Here is a 22,976-nt window from a genome sequence, read left to right as displayed (position 1 = left end):
TCTTGATAACCTTGTTAGTGTGACATGAACCAGTTTTAAGTCTGCTTTTATCTAGAATAGCACATACCACGCATTCAGCAAATAGTTGAGAGAAGGAGCAAATATTTTAGCTGCTTTTTATTTACCAAAATAAAAAATAACACATAATTTATTCCAACGGACTTCTGAATACATAACTATTCTATGTATAAAACAAATTAGGACACAGTTTTGCTAACCAATTACGAGGGCAAGATCAACACTTAGCACAACCTCTTTCAACTCCAAAATACCATCATAGCAAGAAGGTTGTTCACTCCTGATACGGGGAGAAGTTCCACGAAAAGTTCTCTTCCCAAATAAGAAGCCATAAAAACTGAGGGATGTCGCTTTATTTTGGTGAGAAAATATCTATTTTCTAATCATCTATAGCCCTTTTGTAATCATCAGCATGCAGAGGACAAAGATCATTCCCTTCCACTTTTGCATATGACCCTAGCAAGTTTTGAAAATAGCAGATATAGTGTGAAATTATACCTAAGTGTCAATGATACATTAAGAATCCACTGACCGGGGCACCTGGGTGGCTCAGTCTGTAAAGCGTCTGACTCCGTCTTGGCTCAGGTCATGATCTCACATTTCATGAGTTCAAGCCCCACATCGGGCTCTGGGTTGACAGCGTGGAGCCTGCTTGGGATTCTCTCTCTCCCTCCCTCGCTGCTCTTCCCTGCTCACTCTCTCTCAAAATAAATAAATAAACTTAAAAAAAAATTTGTTTTAAGAATCCACTGATGCCACATATAAATCAGACAACCAACTTATCGCCTTCTCTAAACCATTCACAGCTAACTCTTTTTTCATCTTATGAAGCCACACAAAAGAAATTCCAGCTACAAACCACATTAAAATGTGAATTATTTGCTGGAGACTTGATAACATTGGCGGGGGGGTGGGGGGTGGGTGGGTAAGGCAAGCATTCTTGCCAAGTGAAAGCATGGGAAAATAAGTCTGACTCTTACAGTTACCTTCAAGGTAAAATTAATTATTAATTGGCAGAGCGTGGACATGGAATGATTGCTATCAATATTTTAATACTTTCAGTGTTAATTTCATTCTCTCCACTGTAGTTTGTCTACTGCAGCAGCAAGAGAGCTCTGTTTACTTTCAGTGAGGCTTGCTGTAATCATCACCTTAAGAAGGTTTTCAATATTTTGAAATGCTTTGAATCTTCCTCTTCTTGAATTTCTAATATTAAACAAACTGAAAAAAAAAGATTCGCATTTCATTCACATAAATTAACATTTCTACCATTCTTAGTTGGCTCATAAAAGATGAGATTGCTCATTTCTGAACAACATTCATTTTTTTTCATTCCTGCCCACTGGCACTGCAGTTCACCATGTGTGCCAATGTATCTTATCATATGTATTTTATCATAAAAGTTTGGGGGTGCTTCGTCAAACTTGAACTTTGTGAAATGACAAAGTTAATTTATCAATTAGCTGAATTCAACCTAACTCATCTCAAGAGCTAAGCTTGCAGAAACACATACTTAAACTGCACAAGTGTTCAAGTTTCAGCAGAATGGCTCAAAAGTAACCTTGAGAACTAAGAAATGGGAGTGTCACAAGGGGCACTGACAAAGAAGAATTAAGAACTCTCAGCTTTAACTTCTCAGGGCCGATTGTCCCAGGGGGAAAAAAAGCATCCTCAGAACCTGGAGTTAAGATCCCAAGACAATCTCAGATTCAAGGTGACCTCCAATTTGCCTCAAGGATAGACACAACCCTTAAATGCCAGTAAAGAGGCTCCAGAGCAGATAAGAGGGGAGTCAACACAGGTTTGGAATTGCCCAGGGCATTTAAAGCCTAGAGGAGCTGTTCTGGGGACAATGTTCACTAGAAAACAGTCACATTAGGTTAAAAAAAATTTTTTTAAAGGCTGCCTTCTGCTGTGTGGAGCCCTGAGTGTGTGAAGGAAACATCCTGGGCTGTTCTCGACATTGGCCCCAGATTTGCCCTCATTTTCTATGTTTAACATCCCACACCCATTGCTTCTATAACCTCTCCTGACCTCCAGCCTATGACCAAACATTTCAGTTTCACCTGTGATGCCGTCTCACCCCTGACAGCAGCTCCACCTGACCATGTGACTCCTTGAAGCTTCACAGCCCACCACAACAGTGGTTACGCGGTCAGGGAGATGGGCAATGTTCTGGTCAACCACAGCTTGGAATGTGGCCATCAACCTCAACTCTTACCTCTTTCTCACCCACCAATGTAGAAACAATCACTAGATGCTACTGATTCCATCTTCTCAATAGATTTCAAATTTGTCCATTTCTCTATCCCCAGTGGCACACCAGCCTGGTTCGTCCAGGCCACCATCACTCTTTCCACTTAGCAGCCTCTTAACTCACTTCCTGCACAGGTCAAGCCCCCTCCAATCCCTTCTCTGAACTGTAGGCACAGTGGTGTTACTCAAAGATAATCTCAGCATGTCACTCTCCAACATAAAATCATTTAGGGCTTCCCGGGATCATCACGGTAACAGCCAAGCCACGTTGCATTCAGGATTCAGTCCTCACTCTCTTACCTGGCCTCATCCCTCACCAACTCAGGCTGTGCACTCTCAAACGTGGAGACCATGTTCTTTCTCACCCTGAAGGCTTGTGTGCTTAGTCCAACCTTTAATAACTCTTCCAAGACATGACACACCAGACATGTCATTATATTTTGTTTCTGAGCTAACCCTGTCCATGGTAGTCTTACATTACTATTTCCTCGGAGCTAAAATTTCTAAAGACAAGAATATTCCTAATCTATCCATAGCAATTCACTGTTCTAAGCATTTATTTGTATTAACATATGTAATCCTCAGAGTCACTCCAGAGTTGATCCAGTTATTATCCCCATTCTATGCATGAGGGAACTGAGACATGGGATGATTAAGTAAAGATGACACGGTTCCTAACCAGATCATCAGGACTCAAACCAAGGGCATTAGGTTTCAGAGTTAAGTACTAAACTTAACTATTATTCTGGAGACAATCAGAAAGAACAAAATACATTTGAATTCATGATATATAATGGCAAACCTTTTGACGTTAATAACCTTTCAGTGTCAGGGTTAAGGGCAGTTATGATGACAAGAGTATCTAGTCTGCAAATCTCTGCTAGGCTTCCCTTTGTAATACAAACATCAGGTCCCCCTTGCTCAGTGCACACCACCAGGGGAAAATCTCCCATATTGTATCAACATTTCAGGCTAACTCTGAGAAATAATAAAGTAGAAATATCACACTATACAATTATGCTGCTGCCAAAACTAAAACTACACCATCAATGTTACTCAAAAATGTGGGTTCCCAATGCTTTGAAATCTAAACTGTTTGTCATTTTACCATTTACTGTTTATTAACAAAATTAGATGCTGCCTTTTTATATTAACTGCTGTACATTTTTCTGATGTTAAATCAATACAGTTTCCATTTTTCATGTAACAGAAATTTAGAAAATTAAATACATCAGACAAATGGTCATAATGCAACCATAAAATAAAATCTGAAAGATTAAAATGATGGCTATTATTTATCATGCATATTTGCATCCCTGAACAGTAAAAGTCCTAATTGCTTGCCTTGGGTTCTTATAAGTATAAAAGTAAAATATGTATTAACAGATTGGCCTCTTTTAGAAAAAAAAAATTCCTGGGCACAGAATATGTAGGCAATAATACTTGATTGACTGATTCCTGTAATAGGCTTGTTTAGGTGCTAGAACACTTGATATTTAGTGTTTTAAGTTATTTTGTGGGGAGGGGAAGGGGAGGAGGAGAAACTATTTATACCTGGTATAGTGAACCTTATTAAAAGTCCTTTGAGGGTGGGGGTTAAAAAAAAAAGAGCACCTTAAAAATTAACTGAAAAAATTACTTAAGCAGTATAAAGAGAAACATTTTTAGGGTAGCTTCTGTATACAAGGTTATTCATTCTTTCACATGTGTTTATTGAACACATACGATATGCTGCTACCATACCACTTGCTTGACAAATGCCACTGAATGAATAGAACTTGTTCTGCAGAACTTATGCTCCAATCAGAGGTTATACTATCACACAATGAAGGTCTCAACATTGTAGGTCACTCAATGAGATGAAGCTAAAAAAAAAACTATTAAGTCACTGAAATGTGATCTTCCTACCTTCCCTTCCCACACTCCCAAATGCTACAGTAAGTATAGTGTCCTATCACACCCACTTCAGCCTGATTTCTTCTAAAGGGAGCTTCTATTCCAAATTATTCTACTCCTAATAATCTTAAAAATTATCTGCATTACGGCATGTGTGACTGATAATAATTTGCATTTTTTCTCATGGTGTTTGCTAAACCAGAGGAAGGACACACTGATTGAAAAATTAAGGCAATAACAACAGATGTTATAAATAAAGTAGGGTTATTTAGAGGAGATGAGTTTTCTGGAACTTTCAAGACTCTATTCAGGAAATTCTGCCCCTGGCTGTGCCTAAGTTGACCTTGAATGGCATTATCTTTATGAAGAAGCTACTTCCTAAAATGTTCAGCAAAACAAATGGTCCAAATGATGGGGATAAAGAGTAAAATCCTCAGTGAATTACAGGATAGAAGATTCAAAAATGGAAGACCATGATCACCAGAAACAAAACAAGCCAAGAATGATTATTTCCACTTACTTGAAAATTATCCAAATATGCAGCTGATTTTTCTTGGTCCTAACATCCTGTCTCTCAAACATCCCGTAAATCTGTTTCAGTGTAACATGAGCATCTTTTAATCCCAAAGATTTTAAAGTCAATAAAAGAATTTATTCAATGTTGTAACCTGAAAGCTTTCTCTGTTTAGAGCATGGGCCCTCTTCATTCTGTTGAAAGATGAACAAGTGACTCTAAAATCTTGCTGTGTTGACTATGATATTATATCTTCAGGTTGCTTAGCCTTCATGAAATCACAGGACAGATAATAAGCAGGGCCATGTAACAAATGTGAGATGTGTCAGCCACAAAAAGAAAGGTCTTCAGACTGTCTTCCCTGATTTCCATGACTGTTCACAACCCTGCCAACTACTGTAACAGCATTACTAATATGTCCAGAATTTTATTTTTCCTACAGTAAATAAGTTAGGGAAAAGTTGTACATTGAGCACTGGGTGAGCTTCCAGCACCAGCTTTGATGAGATTCAGTCCTTTTCTCTTAAAAATACATTCCAGAAAAATGCTCTATTTCACAAAGATAGTTTTCCTTCTCCTTACAAATGTTTGTGGCTCTGAAGAAATTCAGGCTTTGTTAATAAATTAAACAAAATGCTTTTAAAATTCAACCACAATGAAACATTTCATCCAGAGCTCATTATTTGCCATTTCCATGCCTCTTCAGAATTTGAGTACTCCCCCGTGTGTGCCAAAGTGACAAGAAGAAAATCTGTTCACAAGCTACTTTTAGCCAAGTAAATACTTGGAAATTCATTCTATAGCTTAGAAAGCATATCATTATGGCCTTTTCAAAGACATCCTGTAAACATCCAGCATTGAGCAAAGTAGATAAGCTCTTTCAGAAAAGAGTGGAGTCCTATTTTCAATTTCATTGAAACCATTGCCATTGAGAAGAGCATCCTCTAGGTTTGCCCACAACTCTCCCAGTGGTAATAATCATCAGTCTGCATTTTAATTGTCCTTTCAATTGCCTGTATCTCCTACTAGACTGGAGGGCAGGAATGTGTCTTGGTGACTAGTGGGAACAATGTACCCAGTATATAGTAGGTGCTCCATAATAATACTGTTCTATGAATGAATACCTCTAAGATGAGGAATGGAGAAAATTAAAACCAGGTAAGTTTTAAAGGAATTATAAAACCAAGCTCTCTGGACTCTGGGGTCCATTTCCTTTCTCACGGGTCAAGTCCTTTCCATGCATAAGTTAGTGGGGTTGACATTTGGGGGTGGGTTATCCAGTGGTAACTCATGGCAAGCCTAGCCCTATTGGTAGTCATGGCCTTCTCAGCAGGTCACAGAATTTAGTCTATAGCTAATCCAAGGCCTAGAAGTATAGGTAAGAAAGGAAGGAATAGATCCATTAATTAAAAACTGAATTCTCAAATAATTTCAAGACTAAATATATTGGCCAATTAATTCTATAAAGACACACAGCGTGTTGGCTGTCTCTTTCCTTTAGAATTCATAATCAAGAAGCGACTTCTGTATCTTAGGATTAGCTAGGGAAGAGTTTAGAACCATTTTTGATAAAAGCAGGAGGAGGAAGAATGAGAAAGGGGGAGAAAAAAATAGAAGGAAGCAGGAAGAAGAAGTAGAGGGGGAAGGGAAAAGAAGAAGAATAAGAAACAGGAGGAGGAAAAGCCTCACAGCTGCTCAGGACAACCTTGGTCACATTAGATTTTCTGCAATGTCCTCCAACCTCTTGCAGAAGATGAAATTGGCCTTACTTCGCTGCAGTGATAAAACGTGAAGGAGAGGGTAAACCATGAGCTCAGACACTAAGTAACAAAAGGGTATAAAGCTTCAAAATAAAGAATATAAACTGGTTATTACAAGTCCAGGGTGAGGCCTGAGAATCTGAATTTCCAGTAAGTTCCCTAGTGACACTGATCCTCTTGGTTTAGAGACCACTCCTGGAGAACAATGGTTTGGATCTGCATTTTTCTTAATTATACAAAGGACCTCAAAACCTGAACCTGGAAATGCCAGTCCAGACTGGGCTCCTATTTCTTGACCTTTATACAAAGCTTCCAACTACAGACTTCCTTCCATCTACATTCTTTCTTTCAGAAAAACTGAGCCTTTTAGAAGACACATAATATCTTTAATAGTTTAAGTTTCAAGTAATTCAGACATGGTTTTAGTAGTGTCTGGTGCTGTCCTTTACTTTAAAAAGTAACTCAAAATAGTGCTTCAGCTAGATTCCCTTATTGTAATGGGATGCATTTAAAAGAGAAAAGGATGTAGGCCAGAAGAGCAGCAACGCTAGTAAGTATATAAATCCAGATTCCTTAATACCCAACAATTGGTTATTTTTCTTCTTTGATGGCTGCTAAGTCAGAGATCATGCATTTAATGGTACTGTTCTTAAAAGACCCATTATGGCCAAAATAAGGCTAGTTGTGATATTAATAAAACAGAGTAACAAATACTGTATTTAAAAATTAGGAACAAAACTAATTTTGAAAGAAAAACTACTCTCTTCAGCAAGCAAAAATAATTAAATTCAACTCTTAGGTCAAGAGATGCATAAAGTCACAAAAATCAGTACATAAATTTTTATAGAGTATATAGAGTGCATGGAGTCCATAATCTGTTGTAAACTGTATGGGTGTATCGTACATACACGGCTATGATTTAAGAGAATATGACCATACACACACACACACACACACACACACACACACACACACACACATATGTGTGTGTGTGTGTGTGTGTGTATCAATGAAATTGCAGTTCCTATTATCTTAGCTAGAGTCAACACTGAGTAGTTTATGATTACATTAGACCGTTAAGATGTGTGGATCCCTTAGTCACCATTTTCTTATCATTTATTAAAATACATACAAGTATATGTATGCAGACAGTTGAAATACAAACGTATGACTTTCATTAAGATCCAAGTGAGAAACACTGCTGAAACCAGCCATATGGATCTTATAATGAAAGTTCCATTTTTTAGGAAATCCTTTCCTAAAAAAAAATAAATCCCAAGTTTATTTCCTCCACAGTTTTATATATGGTAAAAACAAAAACAATCTCACTGTTTCAAGGATTCAAATGAATCAAATCATGTGCCACCAAGGGTCCCCTATACACATAGCTAATCACACCATAACCCAGTAAGTCTACAAAAGAGCAGGTGTTATACTCATTCCCCAATATCAGCATTATAATGAGATTGTACTCAGTTTTCATTAGGGGAAGCAATATTATTTATTTCTATGTGCTTTTCTTCTCGGGATATAAAAAAGCAAAAATCCAAGAGTTCTATCAGGCCAACTTAGGAAACTAAATCAGTGACAAAAACTCAAGACTTACAAACAAAAGTCTGAAATATCAAGAGACTGAATAGTTGGTAACAAGGATTTGGGTAACAATAATTACTTATACTGGCACTAGACACATGAAAATATGCCTTTAAAAAGCTGCCACAAACATACGGTAATATAAACAAATAGATTCCCAACTGCTTCTTTCTAAGTTACACATTAAGGAAGTTTTACAAAAGGGGATGCAAACAATGGCTCTGTTTTTCAAGGCCAATTATTTCTTAGTCTTGGAAAATAGAATGGAAAGAGTATCCGTAAAGGCAGAAGATGGGTTAATAGACCAGTGGAGTCCAACAGAGCGCCTAGAACAGAATCCATGTTTATGAAAATTTGATGGATGTCAGACCTGGCTCTGTATCTCAGTGGAGAAAGGATGGAGCATTTTATGAATGATGCTGGGTTAATCGACTGTCCATGTAGGGGGGAAAAAATGAGTTTGGATCCCTACCTTACACCATACCTAAAAAACCAATCCCAAGTAGGTTAAGGATTTTGCCATGAGAAGCACAAATTTACAATTTTTAGAATTCTTAAGTCCCATAAATATGGGAGTTTATCTTTATGGCTTCAGTATAGGGAAAGATTTTTTTTAATGTTTGTTTGTTTTTAAGAGAGAGAGACAGAGCACTAGCCAAGAAGGGGCAGAGATAGAGAGGAAGACCCAGAATCTGAAGCAGGCTCCTGGCCAATCAACTAAGCCACCCAGGTGCCCCAGGAAAGATTTATTTTTTTAACAAGACACTAAAAACCCCAACCAGAAAGCAAAAGATTGATACCTAAGAATATCTTAAAATCAAGAACTATTCTTCCTCAAAAAATAACATAAAGGAAAAAAATAAGACCAGAGAAGAAATGAAAAAAACAAATCACAGAATAGGGGAAAAAACTGTATATCGGTAACTAACAACTAGCTAATGTCAAGAACATCTAAGAAAATTATACAAATTGGTAAGAAAAAGACAAAAAAATGTATGAGGAAAAAATGGGCAAAAGACATTAACAAGCATTTTTCACAAAAGGAAACACAAGTGGCTGATACTCATATAAGATGATCAACCTCACTAGTAATCAAGGAAATGCACAGTAAAACCACAATAATTTTATGTCACTAGATAGGCAAAAATATGGGAGCCTGATGATTCCAGGGCCTGGCAAGAATATTAAAGAATGAGATATTATACATTGCTAATGGAGACAGAAGGTCTACATCTCACATAGTGGTACAAGTGTTGTGTTTTTTTTAAGGGACAAGGTAATAAAATTTCAGGATGTTTATTACTTGTGTCTGGGAACAAAGGAGAATGCATCCCAAAGAGATTTTTTAAAATAAACTCTTATTTATATGGTTTACATATATAATGGAATACTACTTGGCAATGAGGAAGAATGAAATCATGCCATTTGCTGCAAAGTGGATGGAAATGGAAGGTATTATGCTGAGTGAAATAAGTCAGTCAGAAAAGGACAGATATCATATGTTTTCACTCATGTGGATCATGAGAAATTTAACAGAATTCCATAGGGGGAAGGGAAGGGGAAAAAATAGTTACAGAGAGGGAGGGAGGCAAACCATAAGAGACTCTTAAATACAGAGAACCAACTGAGGGTGGATGGAGGGGTGGGGGAGAGGTGAAAATGGTTGTGGGCACTGAGGAGGACACTTGTTGGGGTCAACATTGGGTGCTGTATGTAAGCCAGTTTGACAACAAATTATATCTAAAAATGAATGAATGAATGGATGAATGAATGAATAAATAAATAAAACTCTTTTTTATTTTGATAGCAAAAGGTTAAAAATCCAAGTGTTTATAAGCCGCGTTTGCACACACTTAAAACCAGAGGTGGTAGAAAACATCCCTGGGGTGGCACAGGGTACATGTTTCTTGGCTGAGTAGACACCAGCAAGAGGGAACTAGCCCCCCTTTACAGTATCCTGATAAATACTTTTACCCCAGGAACTCACCCCCTCTGCAAGCCAAGGATTGAGAAGGAAGCAAAAGGTCTACAGTCAAGGTTACATGCGAATACTACCCACATAAGTGACACAAGCAAGATCCCTCGTGCCCACTCTAGAGTCTTACAGCTCAAATGGCTATAAAAATCAAGCTGTCATAGTTCTGGTCAATGGGAATGCCAGACCCAGTGGAGCTCAATTGTTGGGGGAAAAGGGAAAAAGAAATGTGACGATGTATACATAAAGATGCTGTAATGATTGCGGGTGGGCAAGAAGGATAGAGATTATGGCATCCAACTGTGATCAGTTTCATCCCACTAACCAATCCTTGCCTTTGGCACCAGAGCCATTTTATACTTCACTGCTCTCCTTTATTTTTAGTTGGAGCACCTGTAAAACTAGGCACCACATCTAAATTTTTGTTCCATTTTGTTTTCTTATTTTAAAAGTTAGGGTTTGGGAGTATATCTGAATCCCATTTCAATGTCAACTCTTTAATAGCAAATGGAAATTGGTGGGATGCAGAAATGAACCACATAGAGTTCTTCCCTGCAAACCACTTATAAGGTTTAGCAGAGAATGCTGACAAGTTCTAGTAACCCAATTATTGAATGAGGTATCCTAGAAATTTATGTGGGCCCAGGGAGGAGTACCCAGGAGATAAGGTCAAGTCTATCTATAAAACTTGAGCTGGGAAAGATGGAAATAGCAATAAAAAGAAAGCAAAGTCTGAAAGCCAAAAATACAAGCCACTAACGTGGAATCTGCCCTGACATTAGGGATTACTAAAAATTTCCTGTGCCTTTCCTGGGAGTTATTTCTGTCAAAGTATTAACTATATTATCTATTCTTCTGGATCCTAAATCCAACAAAAAAATTATTTTTATGACTTAAACCTGAGTGATCTTACTCTGTGCTGAATGAATGAATCCAGTGAAATTAACAAATGGTATCTTTCATGTATTAGGCACTGGACTAAAGACACAAAACAAACAAGGTATGGTCCCTGTCCTTAAGAAAAAAATAGGTGTATTTTTTCTTAAGGAAATAATCGTACCGTTAAGTAAGAAATGTACTTGTAGGAATTATATGGCCTGTAAAAGACAAAGGAAAGAGTAGACCATAGGATTCATAATTATTCTAAATTTTTTAATGTTTTTACTTATTTTTGAGAGAGAGAACGGGGAAAGGGCAAAGAGAGAGAGAGAGAGAGAGAGAGAGAGAGGGAGGGAAGGAAGGAGGGAGACACAGAATCCAAAGCAGGCTCCAGGCTCGGAACTGTCAGCTAAGAGCCCAACATGCAGGGCTCAAACTCACAAACCTTGAGATCATGACCCGGGCCAAAGTCCAAAACTTAACCAACTGACCGAGCCACTCAGGCGCCCCCTGATTCATAATTATTTTAAACAATGCCCTGTAATTCATAGCTAACTTCCAGTGGAAAGGGGCAATATGAGAGCTGGCTACCAACATGCACACTGTGCACGTGCACACGCACACAGCGCACACATACACTCAAATTTAAAACCTCCATATGACCCGCCAAAGCACCTCCCAAATGTTACTTATATTTGAACCTGTTTCCTAATGATTATGTTCCAATGTATTTCACTGAATATATACTCCTATAATGGTAGGTCCCCAAACATAATTTATTTCAAGTTTTATTTTTAATGTTCCAGAAGCAGCAGGGGGCAATCTAACGTAGGAAACATGCTGTGGAATTGGTGAAAGATAAAGCAAGGTTACATCTAGAGCCAGTTAAAAAAAAAATCTCCACTTTGCTGAATACAAAATATAGCATATAGGGAAAACGGAAATATACATTGGAGAGAACAAATCCAGGTCAGTAAAATAACAGAAGGTGAAGGATCCACTCTGGGATAAAATAAGATGAAACAAAATGCAATAAATATAAAATAAAATTTAAAAACTCTCATACAGGCTAAGAGAAATCTATGAAGGCATATAGACATCCTGGATTTTTGTTCTAACTTTGCCTGCAGGCACTTTGGAGCCCAAATAACTGCAGATCTGGGAATAACAGGTGTTTATTGATTTCTTTGTGATTTTTCTCCTTTTTATTTCTTTTTGTTTCCCTGTGGTAGTAGAACAGAAAGACATATGTATTCCATATGTAACACTTTAGAAAATGAAAGGCAACAGAAACACTGAACAGATGTGGAGAGTAGGGACCCACTTTCCCCAATACAGCTTAATGTCAACACGCCAACGGCTTTCTCTATATTTTTCTTAAAAAGAAAAGGGACCAAAAGTTCCTAAAAAACATTAACTGACAAGAATCTTGAATGTTAGCATGGGTATCTATGCTAACCAGAAAGCAACAAGTATACATTTGTTTCTCAGTTTGATTCTTATTTTTAAAAGACTTAGGGAAAAGACCATACGATCATTACAGGGCTATCAATAGTTTGGTTTTACTTGCTTTTGAGAATTAAAGGAGAACTAACCCATATCCAAAAACACCCATTTTTCTAAACCCTTGAGTTGAGCCACAAAATCACCAAATCAAGTTTGATTTCCTTTGATATGTACAGAAAAGTTCAAGAAACAAGAATGTATTCTCTTTATGACAAATCATCAACCATAATCTAGCTATCTTTTTATTTATATGCAGGCTTCAGCCCCACACGTTCATCAAATCAGGATGGGTTCCTCTTCCATTTCAAGGAACTAATAATGTTTAGGGGACAAAAAAGGGAAATGTACCAAAATAAAATATGTATATTTTTATTTTTTCCCCGATTTCAGAAAAACTTCATAAACCCTCCGGGGACAGAATTTAATTTTAAGAGCAAGGGAAATTACAACTGGTCAAAGGATAAAATGTAGTGGAGCAGTAAAAAAAAAAAAAAAGGTAGGAGAAATTCAAATTTCAACTCTGCTGATGCTTGACACAAGATGAGGAGGTTTGGGGTAGAGAAGGGACGGGGGCCTACGGAGGAAAAAGATGGTATTTTCTCAATGCGGTTTGGGCCAACAGAGAACTGAGCAAGAAGACTCATCATCAAGAAGAGGGACGTATCGGAGTGGGCAGAGATAAACAGACATAAAAAAAAAAGAAAGAAGAGAAGAGTATGAGGGGTCCTGTGAAGTCTGCAGAAAGCCCCATGGTTCCAAAGATGAAGCAAACTTCTCTGGGGAAAAAAACTGCTTAAATATTCCTACATATGTCAGATGGTGAACTTGGGAAGCAAATAAACTACAGGGGAGACTAATGGCAGACTGTGCTAAACAGCAGTGAAAAACTACAGTGTCCTGTGAGGAAGAATTCATTGTTGAAGAATTACAGTTTCATAAGGACCCAGACTTTTTTTTTTTTTTTCAAAGGCTGTGGCAGCTGCAGTCTGCAGATGTAGTTGAAAAAAACACCCCGAGCAGGAGGTACATTCCCCTACGGCAAGACCATATTTTCTATAGCAATAATCCTATGTCCATAAAAGGAACAAGAGAAAGAAAGACAGAGAGAACAAGAGACGGATACAATCTCATTCAAGGGAGAAGCCAGGGTCATACAAGCATTACACAAAGAAATATGCAGGGGCCCTTGTTGATTATTATTTTAAATGTTGATAGAGGTTCTTTTTATATCCACCAGCTTGCATTTGGGGATTGATGGAAAATTCTAGTATATTAGGGGAGCAAAAGCAAAGAACACGGGGCTCACTGATTTAAATGTGTGCATGCATACACACACACACACACACACACACACACACACTTCCTCATCTGGCTACAGCTGCTTAAAAAAAACAATAAGTCTCCTTCAAATTGTTTGCTACCACTCCAATATCCTGTACAGACCTGAACATTTGTGTGTTTTTCTGCGTCTCCTAAGTTACCTGTTACCTGATGCATGCCCAGTATGAAACATTTTTAAATGAGTTAGTCTTTATTGAATTATGATTTCCAGCAGACACTAATAACACAATTCAAATTGCCCTGGCAGACAAGAAGTTTTAGAGTGCTGGGATGTAACTGAGTTTTTAAGATTATCTCGAAGAGCCACCCACCAAGTGTGTGTAGTAACGGGGTACCGCTTGATGAAATACTTCAGATAGTTAATTAGATTTGCCAAGAAAAAAAAATCCGTCTTTGAGTCAACACTCTAGGAGATAGAGATGATGAAGAACTGTTATTGGCACACTCAGGGTAGAGTCAAAAGTAAAGCTTAACAAAATAAAGTTTTTGGATTTCCGACACACTGTCTCTGTAGTAGACACAATGCAATTAGCAACACACCAAAAGCAGAGGAAAGCAACTTCTACCGCATGATTTCTTCTTCCTCAAGAATTTCTCTGGCTTGCTTAAAAGGCGTTTTGCAAGGAAGAAGAGAGACACTTGGATTCTATCTGGGGTTGCATTGCCTATGAACACCTGCAAACTGATTTCGCTCTGTTTTGTTAACCATTTATTTTGTCTTTACTGGATTTTCAAAAGGAAATGTGATAATCCCACTGTTCTTCAGATGCTCAACAGGGTGTTTCATCTAATAAAGCCAGTGCAATGGAATGGATTAAAGCAACATGAAGCATTCATAATTTGGGATCTGTGAAAGAATGTTAACATCCGGGCACTATGAGCTCCATCTTAAAAATGTTATTGGCAGGATAAAAGTGGAGTGTCTAACATCTGCTTCTCTCCTTTAAGCATCTTCCTAGTGATATCACTTATGTGAGGCCAGGACAAGATGGGCTGCTGGGGCATCCTTCACTGCATCTTTGGGGATTGTGCTCCATCATTAAAAAAAAAAAAAAAGGAAAAATATCCCTTTATGTCATATAGTAATCATCTGGCAGAAATATCAAAGAGTAGAAATAAAGACATGAAATTTTTAAAAGAGACTTTTTAGTTGAAAATTATGAGGGTTTTTTTTCTCCAAGAACTTGAAAGCTATCTTCTAATAGAGTTGATAGAAATTACTTATGCTTTTAAAAAATAAACCAGTGTCTCCCAAACATGGTTTGCAGTGGGAGATGTCTCCTTGGCTGCAAAATGTATGTTATACCTCCCTGATTTGATGCCCATTTTTTAATGCGTGGAGCTTTTCATATTGCTGGGAAGAAAATAAAGTAATAGCTACCATTAATCTCTGCACCACTCATTTGAGAAGTGATTGGCTCATATCAAGCTAATTTAACTACCACAAGATGCAGACAAGTGATGTGCAGTAGAAATGCGTCACCCAAATATTAAATTTTCTACAAGCCACATTAAAAAAAGTAAAAACAAAAGACAGATATTATCTTTGTATACTTCGTATTGTATGTAACATATAATGGGTAGCTACCACACTAAAAAGCTCCGCCCCCCAAAGATGAAGAAACTGGAAGAAGGATGTCAGGTGGGCACAGAATAACGTGTTAACCAGGAAGGCGTGGCAGCAAATAGGTGACAAGCCTCCCCATCTTGGCCCCCCCCTTCTTTCTGTCCTTCTCTCCAACTATGGAAGATTCCCAAAGCTCAATCCTTTACCCACTGCTCTCTCTTTAGACTCTTTCTCAATGTAAATTGAATTATTTGTTCATTTATTCATTCAACTCACCTTTAGTGAATGCGGACAATGTGCTCAGTACAGTGCTAGGTACCAGGGTTATAAAGTGAGATAAATCTTCGCCCTCATAGTAGTATGGCAGAGCACATAAGTAAGCCAATGCATATTCATCACCTAATGTGGTAAGTTAGCATCCTGGTGGAGGATTCTAATACGAATGCATTTGTGCATTGGAGTTCATGCATGATGAGGAGGGATAGGAGAAAGAGGGGGGAAGGTGGCTGACAGCTCAAAAGTTACCTCCTCAGAAAGACCTCTGTTGACCAATAAATATAAAGTAGAAATCCAGGGTGCCTGGGTGGCTCCGTTAGTTAAGTGTTTGCCTCCGGCTCAAGTCATGGTCTTGCAGTTGTTGAGTCTGAGCCCCGCGTTAGTCTCTCTTGCTGTCTGCGTCAGATCTTCTGTCCCCCACCTCTCTCTGCCCCTCCCCTGCTCATTCTCTCTCTTTCTCAAAAATAAATAAACAAATAAACTTTAAAGTAGAAATCCTCACCTACCTCCTGTCACTTTCTATTACTTCATCTTTTTATCTTTGGAGCATGTATCACCATCTGAAATTCTTACTGATTCATGTTTTGCTTATCATTTGTCTTCCTTCCTAGAAGGTAAGTTCCATGACAGTAGGGACCTTGTGGGTCTTTTTGTTGTTGTTTTTTTTAAGTTTATTTATTTATTTTGAGAGAGAGAGAGAGCGCGCGTGCACACAGTGGAGTAACAGAGAGAGGGAGAGAGACAGAGGGAGAGAATCCCAAGGAGGCACGACACTGTCAGTGCAGAGCCTGGTGCAGGGCCCGAACTCACAAAATGTCAGATCATGACCTGAGGTGAAATCAAGAGTCGATCACTTAACTGACTGAGCCACCCAGGTGCCCCAGGACCTTGTGGGTCTTATCCATCCTGTGCCTGATAAGAGTAGGTAATAAGTTAGTAATGTGGCATCCATCCATCCATCCCTGGATCTCTAATCATACTGCTACCAACCAGGCATCTCATTTCAAAAGTTACTATGGGGGCGCCTGGGTGGCTCAGTCGGTTAAGCGTCCGACTTCAGCTCAGGTCACGATCTCACGGTCCATGAGTTCGAGGCCCATGTCGGGCTCTGGGCTGATGGCCCAGAGCCTGGAGCCTGCTTCCGGTTCTGTGTCTCCCTCTCTCTCTGCCCCTCCCTCGTTCATGCTCTGTCTCTCTGTCTCAAAAATAAATAAACGTTAAAAAAAAATTAAAAACAAAAAGTTACTATAACCCTTTCTATATAATAAACAATGCCATGCTTTCTAGTTTATCTAAACAACACCAGGTTAAACCACCTCAAACAATCATTTCATTACATCAGCTCCCTCTTCAAAAATGCACTATTTTAGGAAAAACTCCAGATACCCTTATTGGGGCAATCAAACCTTTCTGTACTCTGGTAATCAGGCTTTTCTCTAATCTGGCCCCTTCACAACTTCCCTTATTTACACTGCAAAAAAAAGAGGATCCCATTCCAGAGGTATGGAGAAATTAAAGGATGTCTTAAATTATTTTCCTCCTCCTATCAACTCATCAGCAGAAACATAAAAAGGCATTCTCTTCTCCTCTCCTGGCTGCATTCCAGGAGGACAATTGGTCCAAGCATCTTTGATGTCCAGCCTTATTTTCCCAAGTGAAAACTTGTTCCCAAAGAGCAGGCTCCATGGATGGCAGCACCTCGTAGGTACAAGACCTCAGATGCCAGTAGCTATGTGGAAATCCATGACTCACACTCAGTGCCACAGCCAAGCTTGATATGGACAGAGCTAATCTATTAAATGGCCCTAGCGCATGGTCTCACAGTAGTACCTCAGGTGAACCTGCACAGAGATGTGTATCTTTTTTGTAGTAGATGCACAAGCCCTGGGCTCACCCCAAGGGAAATTGTATAAAAATTGATACTAAACCTTATACCAACCACTGATAGTGGAGAGCCTGATTTGACATGAAATAAGCCATCCTATTATAGTTACTACTAAACAAGTCACAAACACTCTCAAAATCTAGAGTTTTTCCCCTAATTCCTTTCCCTCTTTGCCCCTGAAATGCTTGGCCATTTCAGAACAATCAAGCTTACTATCTTATTGGAATGAGAGCACAGAGGGGATGGATACTGCTTTATTTATTTTATTTACTTTTTGCTGGTGAGTCAAACATACAATAAAAAAAGTCAGGACACTAACAGTCCAGTTTCAACAATTTCCTGACTCAATAGAAGACCCCACATCAAGTACAAGAGTAAGAATTAACTTTTAAAAATTTTCAAGCTGAAAATATAGAGGGTTAGGCTATTAATCCTACTAACATCCCACTCTTTGAGGTTTATGCTCCAAGTACAGCACTAAATACAGATTTATTCACAGAAGTATATTTAGGAGGAGGGACTCTGATAAAAATGTTCTTGATTTCAGCCTCTATAAAATCAATAGAAGAGACTAGATCATTTTTAAACAGTTTTCTAATTTTCTTCTACTCACTCCAGACTCCAGACCCCAGAGGAAAGAATCTAAGCATTTATTACCTATTCTGTTAATTATTATTCTTAATTAAATAACACCTTTAAGAAGTACTTAACCACTGAGTGCATGTCTTGCCTCCTTAATTAGAAGTCCCTCAAGCCTAATTCAACAAAAATATAGAAGTATCCACTGGGTTCAAGGCATAATATAAGGACAGATTTCTCCCTAGGTGATTGGCACATTACTTGACATTTAGTAGCAGTCGCTTTCGATATGAAAGATTTCTCAAGATTTCTTTGTCCCATTGCAGCACTTTTGAGTTTGTTTTTTCATATGGGCAGGATACCTGTTGTAATGTATGCACAGACTTGGAGGGGATCCAGAAAACAAATGAACACATCTGCCATCCTGCAATTTCTCTGGAGTCTTCTGAAATCCATGAAATGTGGTAGAAATCACTGCCAGTTATTCTCTTTATTTTTCTGTGAACAAAACCCATCTTTCTCAGGCTCTACTATGGAGGAGTACAGTACTCTTGCTTCTGCTTAAATGCTCCTTGGGAAAATGCTAGGCAGGCACTGTCCCGGTATGGAAAGAGGCCCTGAGCAGGCTAGGAGTTCAGCACAGGCCATTTACATGGAAGGTAATCTCAGGAAGCACAATGGAGGAATGAGAAAAATGAGATGGGAAGAGAAAAGCCAACCAAAAAAAGATGTGTTAACAAGAGGCTATTGCCATAGGCAACCAGCGCTCAGTCCCAGTGGACACTCTCTGAGCTGCCATGTGAATCAGAAGTGTCCCTCCAAAGGGAGCCTGGGTGGCTCAGTTGATTAAATGTCCAACTTCTGCTCATGATCTCATGGGGTTCATAAGTGAGCCCCACGTTGGGCTCTGTGCTGACTGCTCAGAGCCTGGAGCCTGGTTCAGATTCTGTGTCTCCCTCTCTGCACCCCTCCCCTCCTCATGCTCTCTGTCTCTCTCAAAGATAAACAAACATTTAAAAAGTTTTAAAAAGAAGTCTCCCTCTGATATAATAGCAAAAATAAAATATTGGGACTACATTAAAATAAAAAGGTTCTGCACACCAAAGAAAACAACAAACCTAAAAGACAGTCTACTGAATGGAAGAAGATATTTGCAAATGACATATCCAATAAAGGGCTATCATCCAAAACACAGAACTGATACAACTCAACACTCAAAAAACAACCCAATTTCAAAATGGGCAGAAGACATCAACAGACGTTTCTCCAAAGAAGACATACAGATGGCCAACAGAACATGAAAAGATGCTCATCATCACTCATCACCAGGGAAACGCAAATCAAAACTACAATAAGGTATCACTTCACACCTGTCAGAATGGCTAATATCAACAACACAAGAAACAAGTGTTGGCAAGGATGTGGAGAGAAAGGAACGCCTGTGCACTGTTGGTGGGAATGCCAAGTGGTGTAGCCACTGTGGAAAACAGTATGAAAATTCCTCAAAACCTTAAAAATAGAACTATCAGGGGCAACTGGGTGGCTGTCAGTTGGGCATCTGACCTTGGCTCAGGTCATAATCTTACAGCTCGTGGGTTTAAGACCCATGTCAGGCTCTGTGCTGACAGCTCAGAGCCTGGAGCCTGCTTCAGGTTCTGTGTCGCCATCTCTCTCTGCCCCTCCCCCACTGACACCCTGTCTCTCCTTCAAAAATAGACAAACGTTTTTAAAAAATTAAAAATACAACTACCCTAAAGGCACCTGGGTGGCTCAGTCAGTTAAGCATTGACTCTTAATTTTGGCTCAGGTCATCATCTCACAGTTGGTGAGTTAGAGCCCAGCATCGACTCCATGCTGGCAGTAGGGAGTCTTCTTAGGATTCTCTCTTTCTCTCTCTCTCTCTCTCTCTCTCTGCCCTTTCCCAGCTCACTCTCACTCTCTCTCTAAAATAAATAAATAACTTTAAAAAAATAGAACTATCCTACAATCCAGTAATCACTGTACTGGGTATTTACCAAAAAAAAAAACAGGAACACTAATTCAAAAGGATATATGCACCCTTATGTTTATTGTGGCATTATTTACAAGAGTCAAATTATGGAAAGAGCCCAAGTGTCCATCAACAGATGAATGGATAAAGAAGGTAGGTGTTTATTAGTATGTGCATGTATATGAATATTATTCATCCATAAAAAAGAATGAAATCTTTCCCTGTGCAACACGGATGCAGCCAGAGAGTATAATGCTAAGTAAAATAAGTCAGTCAGAGAAAGATAAATACCCTATGATTTGACTCATATGTGGAATTTAAGACACAAAACAAACAAAGGGGTGGGGGAGAGACAAACCAAAACACAGACTGTTAACTACAGAGATCAAACAGAGGGTTACCACAGGGGAGGTAGGTATCAGGATGGATAGTTAAGAATGCACTTATCATGATGAGCACGGAATAATGTATGGAATTGTTGAATCACTATATTGTATACCTGAAACTAATGTTACATTGTTTGTTGACTATACTGGAATTAAAATAAAAAACTTACGGGGTGCCTGGGTGGCTTAGTTGGTTAAGCGACTGACTCTTGGTTTCAGCTCAGGTCATGATTTCACAGTTTATGAGATTGAGCCCTGCATCTGGCTCTGCATTGACACTGTGGAGCCTGCTTGAGGTTCTCTCTCTCCCTCTCTCTCTGCTCCTCCCCCTATGCATGTGCGTGCTCTCTCTCTCTCTCTCAAAGTAAATAACTTCTAAAAAACACTTCATTTAAAATAAAGTGTCCTTCCAAAGGATGGGAAGGCTAGAGAATATATTCACGAACTCCCATCTCCCAGGAGCTAAGGGTTGTTATTGCATATTTTTGTTATCTGAAATATTGTTCACATTTTCTTCATATCATGAGCTATCTTTGTTGTATTTTAGTGAATCCTTTAATAGAAGGTTAAATCCCCAGCTTCTGGACAGCCTAGTTCAGCACTTCCCAAAGGAAGAGAAGCAGAAACACAGGACTAGAAACGGAAGCTGCCACAATGCATAGAAACTATAGACACAGTAGCCCCAAGTGGGCTCAGTTGTAAGCCAAGTAAACAGGAGGCAGAACATTAACTTTATCTGCTACATGAACAAGTTCATCCATCTATCTTAACTGCCATCATCAGGCCAGCAGCTCCAGAAACCTAGTTTCTACTCATGGTCCTATTAGCGTTTCCTGATTGATTGAAGATTTATGTCAATTTACATCCATCTTAGGCATACAATAATGTAAAGGCTATCATATAATACAACAAGGTAGCAGGGGGCTTAGAGATGTGACTGAGCTTTCATGTTTATTAGGGTTTGGGTCAGGGGTCACAAACTCAAATGCCTTCCATGGTTTTGGCTTTATGACCATCATAAACAGGGATAAAGCCTCAATGAGAGTAATCCTGATGGCGCAAGGTAGAGTTCCCAGCTGGCAAGGGGTAAAATGTTGGGACCAGAGGGTCTTTCCAAAAGCATATGGAATTCTGGAGCATCTATTTAACTCCTGGTGACTCCAGTCATTCAACTGCCAGTTACTATCTACAGCACACCAGAAACCGTGCTGGATACTAATAATATAGCTATATTCCTGATCCCTTGCCCTGGGGGAATCATGGCCTATGGAGGGAATGCTAATAAAAATAGAATCCTTCACCAACCCTGAAGTCTATTCCTGAAAATCCACTTCTGTATAAGAAGCCTTATACAAGTTTATGGAAAAACAGGGTCAAAAGCCTGAGTTAACCTACAGGAAACTTTATAAACATCGCATGCTACTTCTAATTGTTCATATTTAATCATCACTTACTATAGGTCAGGAACAATATAAAGTGCCTTTCATACATTCTCATTTAATTCTCCCAACAACCTATTTTACTGATAAGGAAACCGACTCTAGAGAGGTTTGGCAATTTGCGAAAAGCCGTTCACCTAGCAGATGAGTCAAAATTTAAATCAGATAATCCAACTACAGAGCCAACACTCATTGTGACAAACCTACAGAACTTAATTAAAATAGAGCAAAGGTAGCACATGAAATGAAGAGGATACGAACAATATTTCTCAGAGCAAAAGTACACATTCACGGCTGCTTTACTATTAATTTCTGGTATAAAACTAACCACTTCAAAAGTTAAGCTAAACATTAATTATTTCTCCCAACTCTGATCCGCGCTGGCTCAGTCAGGGATAATGATGTGGCATGGCCTCACTTATGTCTGTGGCCTCCACTGCATGGCTTGGACGATTGGAGGTCACTCCACATCATCTCTCTAATCCTCTAAGAGGCTAGCTGGGCTTGTTTACATAGTGGCAGAAGGGTCTTCAATGACTAGAGCAGGTAAGTTCTAATTACAAGTACTTTTCCAGCCTCTACACAGTATTTGCTATTATCTCATTGGCCAAATCAAGTCCCATGACCAAGACTAGAGTCCACACAGGAGGAGACCCAGTGAGGCAACAATACCTTGAGGGCAATGTGTAATTTCTACAGAAGCTCTATGCTCTCATTTCATTTTGCTTTCTTGCAGATGCATAAACTAAGAGGAACTATCTTCTATGTCAGTCACTTGCCCGTATGGTTGGTTCCTTTCTCACTGTATGACTCAAAATAAATTCTTTCTTCCCAGGCCACAAAGCAAGGGAGCTGCAAAGTAACTAGATTAAGAATATATTGGAGCGCCTGGGTGGCTCAGTTGGTTAAGCATCTGACTTCAGCTCAGGTCACGATCTCGCGGTCCGTGAGTTCGAGCCCCACGTCGGGCTCTGGGCTGATGGTCCAGAGCCTGGAGCCTGCTTCTGATTCTGTGTCTCCCTCTCTCTCTGCCCCTCCCCCGTTCATGCTCTGCCTCTCTCTGTCTCAAAAATAAATAAACATTAAAAAAATAAATAAAAAGAATATAATGAGGAG

Source organism: Leopardus geoffroyi, chromosome E2 (genome assembly GCF_018350155.1).
Source record: "Leopardus geoffroyi isolate Oge1 chromosome E2, O.geoffroyi_Oge1_pat1.0, whole genome shotgun sequence".
NCBI classification, from domain to species: domain Eukaryota; kingdom Metazoa; phylum Chordata; class Mammalia; order Carnivora; family Felidae; genus Leopardus; species Leopardus geoffroyi.
Note: the sequence above shows the minus strand (reverse complement) of the source record.